This window comes from Silene latifolia, chromosome 5, assembly GCF_048544455.1.
Source record: "Silene latifolia isolate original U9 population chromosome 5, ASM4854445v1, whole genome shotgun sequence".
NCBI classification, from domain to species: domain Eukaryota; kingdom Viridiplantae; phylum Streptophyta; class Magnoliopsida; order Caryophyllales; family Caryophyllaceae; genus Silene; species Silene latifolia.
Genome location: NC_133530.1, coordinates 35,889,132 through 35,893,158, shown reverse-complemented (window position 1 = coordinate 35,893,158; position 4,027 = coordinate 35,889,132). Strand labels below are relative to the sequence as shown.

Sequence of the window (4,027 nt, the reverse complement as noted above, 5' to 3'; positions counted from 1 at the left end):
CTTCAAGAGTTGTAGGTATTGGTGAGATTGTGGACATTCAACCAAATAACATTGAGTTTACCAACCCTTTTCCAAGATAAGGAGAGGACAACCCAATACAAAACCCACCACAAAATCAACCCACAATGTCTAAATTCTCATCACATTCCGTACCAACCGAGGAGAACCTACCAAATGATACTCCAACACCACAACATTTAACCGGTAATTTCATTGCCAAATCCGCATTCATACAATTAGTTGAGAGAAGTCAATTTGGAAGGATGCCTAGTGAAGACCCTCATTCTCATATGGAGACTTTTTGTGAGTATTGTGATGCGATTTTTCAAACCGGAGTTACTCAAGACCAAATTCGATGGGTCTTATTTCCTTTTTCTTTAATTGGTACCCTGAAACAATGGTTGAAAAGCCTAGACAAGGCTACTCTTGGTATTGATTCATGGAAGAAATTGGCACTTGCTTTCTACAAAAAATTCTATCCTCCGGAGAAGACTAACATGTTGAGAGCCCAAATCACCGGGTTCAAACAAAGGGATGAGAAATCTTTGTATGAAGCATGGGAGAGATTCAAGGGCATTTGTCGATCTTGTCCACACCACGGACTTAGCGAATGGTGTCTTGTACGACAATTTTGAAATGGTCTATATGAAGACTCCCGAAACATTCTCAACATGGGATCCAATGGTATGTTCACCGAAGTTGATGACAATCAAACATGGAACAAGATTGAGGAAATAGCGGTCCATAACTCGCAATATAGTAGACCTCGGAAGGCTACTAGAGGAGGAAAGCACGAGGTAGACTCTATTACTCAATTGGGTGCTCAACTAAGTGCTCACATTGACACCATTAATTTGAAGTTTGAGAAAGCCATGACTAAACTTGAAGAGGCCTCCAAATCACCCAAGCAACATGTTAATGCCATGATGGCATCATCATCAATTTTAAATGGAGTATGTGAGAATTGTGGAACTTTGGGACATGACCAAAGTGAATGTAGGGGAACAAGTGAATGCTTTCCAAGCATACAAAAGTGGCACCCCTTATTCAAACTATTACAATGAGAACACCAAATTCCACCCCAATCTCTCATATAAAAGCCAAAATGTTCAAAATCTTCAAGCATACACCCCACATCCAATGAGAAACCAAGCTCAAAGACCCTTTTACAATCAAAACCAAAGTTATCAAAATCAACCTCCATACAATCAAACAAATGACCAAGGTTTTGATGTTCAAAAAGCGGTCCTCCAAATGCAAAAGAACCAACAAGAATTTTTAACTCAAATGCAAAAGGATAGCCAAGCAAAAGACATCACCATCAACAACATACTAGCTCACACAAAGATGTGTTGGAAACCCAAATGTCTCAATTAGCATCTTCTAGTTCTCAAAGACAAAAAGGGCAATTACCACCTCAAGGTAATCCCCCAAGACATGAGTCGGTGAGTGACATCCATTTGAGGAGTGGTACTAGGTATGAAGGACCAAAGAAGCCAATTGAGGAAGACATTGTGGAGGCTAGTGACAAGGAAAGAGTTGTGAAGAGCTCTAAGGAAGAAGAACCCACCATCCAAAAAGTTTCAAAGAAGAAAAATGTAGGGAAGGCTAAAGAGAAAGAACCTATTGTGATTAGACTTCAATTTCCAAGTCGTCAAGCTAAGCCTAAGCTTGATGAACAATTGGGCAAATTCATGGAAATTGTGAAGAACTTGGAGGTCTCAATCCCATTCACCGAATTGATTAATCATGTTCCGGCCTATGCGAAATACATGAAAGACATTCTTACAAAGAAGAAATCCATCCGGAATCTTGAGACTATTGCTTTCACCAAAGTTAGTAGTGCAATTCTTCAAGGAAGTTCCCCTCCAAAACTCAAAGATCCGAGAAGTTTCTCTATTCCATGCACCATTGGCGACACTACAATCAACAAAGCTTTATGTGACCTTGGGGCAAGTGTATGTTTCATGCCATACTCGGTATTCAAGAGGCTAGGAATGGGAGAGCTCAAGTGCACCAATATCACGCTTCAAATGGCGGATCGATCAACAAAGATACTTTTAGGAGTATGGGAGGATGTGCCGGTAAGAATTGGCAAATTCTTCATCCCGGTAGACTTTGTTATTGTAGACATGGAGGAGGATTCCAACATTCCTATCATTTTAGGAAGACCTTTCTTACACACCGCGGGAGCGGTGATTGATGTGAAACGTGGAGAGCTCACAATTGAAGTAGGAGATGAGACAATCACTTTTAATCTTGACAAAACAATGAGAGCTCCCCGACTACATGAGCCATGTTTCATGATTGATCGTTATAGCCGAGAAAGTGGTAGGAAGAAGTTGGCATCTCAATGCAAAGGATAAGCTATGGGTAAAGAATCACCATCCATATGGGAGAAGAAAGTGGATAATCTCCAAGATGCTCCATCCAAAGAGAAAGAAAGTTTCAACAAGAATGAGAGCTTGAATAGCTCACCACCACTCATGACAAGAGAAGAAGAAGGCCTCATTGGCCATAATGACAAGAAGAAAGAGGAGTTGTTCTCATCAACTCATGATACTATTGGGAAGCAAGCTAATGAAGTATATGGTCTATGGGATGATGAATTCGAAGGATTAGTCAATCCTTATATTGGCAATGCTATGACCGTGGACCAAGGCTTTGGTGACCATTTCCACTCAAGTCACCACAATGAAGAACACAATGTGCAAAGGACTATTGAAGATCTTTATAATGACAATGAACAAGCCTTCGACTACTTCTTCAAGGTGTTGAGCAACATCAACAACACCTTGGCTATGCCCCCTTGACATCTCATATATGAATGAGAGTTTGGTGGAGTCCTTCCTAAACCACCATTTGTAAATATTCTAACCCCTTAACTTGCATTTTACTTATTGTATGGCATTTTTGTCAATTTTTGGATTTACCATCTCACTTTGATCAAGATTATCATTTTGAGAGAAAGTGAGGGAGGGACTTAAATGTTTCTGATGTGTAGTATTTTGACTTAGTGTGGGGATAGCAATTGCCTAGGCTATCTAAGCCTTCGTAGTGCCCCCACAATGAAGACCAAAGGAACGAAGACGAAATGACTTGGGTTATGAAAATACCCACGGGTGGAACTGAATCCGTGAGGTACAGGAACTATCCGAGCGTCCCAAGAAAAATCCGCTCGTCTTGGGTGAAAATCCGAGCGTCTTGACTAGAATACGCTCGTCCTGGCAGAGTTGGAAAGGAAGAATATGCACTGGGTGAGAATCCGAGCGTCTCCTCAAAAATCCGCTCGTCTCAACCAAAAGACGCTCGTCTCAGATAGAATCCGCTCGTCTTGGTTGCACCAAAATCTGGGATTTCACTCTGACCTGGAATCCGAGCGTCCTCAAAAAAATCCGCTCGTCTCCAGGCAACAATCCGCTCATCTCCTCCTGAAGACGCTCGTCTCAGCACGGGCTTCATTTCTTAAAACTGGTTGATCTAGAATCTGAGCGTCCCAGCCAGAAGACGCTCGTCTCCCCTTGTTGAAATTAAAAAACACGGGATTCAAATCCCCTTTTCCCATTGATAACCGGTTTTTGCCGTCACTTCCGGTACCAAAAACTATTTGTAAAGTAACCCAATTTAAGTAGTATAAATCGGGGTCGAACCACAAGGATGGTGGGGTTAGGCTACAAGTCTATTGTTTAGTTTTAGTTTAGTCGGATGCAAAACATGTGAATGAATACTATGCTAACAAAATAATCTAAGAATATCAATTAAACAAACAAACAAGCACGAAGACAAAGAGAGTAGATGCTAGGGTTTCGGGTTCATTTAGGTAGGGAGAGGGAGATGCAAAAGTCTACGAGAATTGGGCCACGATTTCGGTCAAGGAATCAAAGCTAGTTTCCTAGTCACCTTAAGCTCACCATAAAACTTTCATATTATGTCAAACTCATCACATACATGCTATCAAACATTCTTATTCACTCTCATGTAAAGAAATGTTAAGCAAAATTCAAAGAAAGGTAAGAACTTTCATTCA

At 40.9% G+C, this 4,027-nt stretch overlaps 1 non-coding gene across 1 annotated transcript; it reads right to left on the bottom strand.

Annotated features, from left to right (window-relative positions):
• Nucleotides 1-497: 497 nt before the first annotated feature.
• On the bottom strand, nucleotides 498-604 carry LOC141658254 (small nucleolar RNA R71). Its single transcript, XR_012549149.1, has one exon. It is a non-coding gene; the product is annotated as a small nucleolar RNA R71 (small nucleolar RNA).
• Between the last annotated feature and the right edge of the window lie 3,423 nt (nucleotides 605-4,027).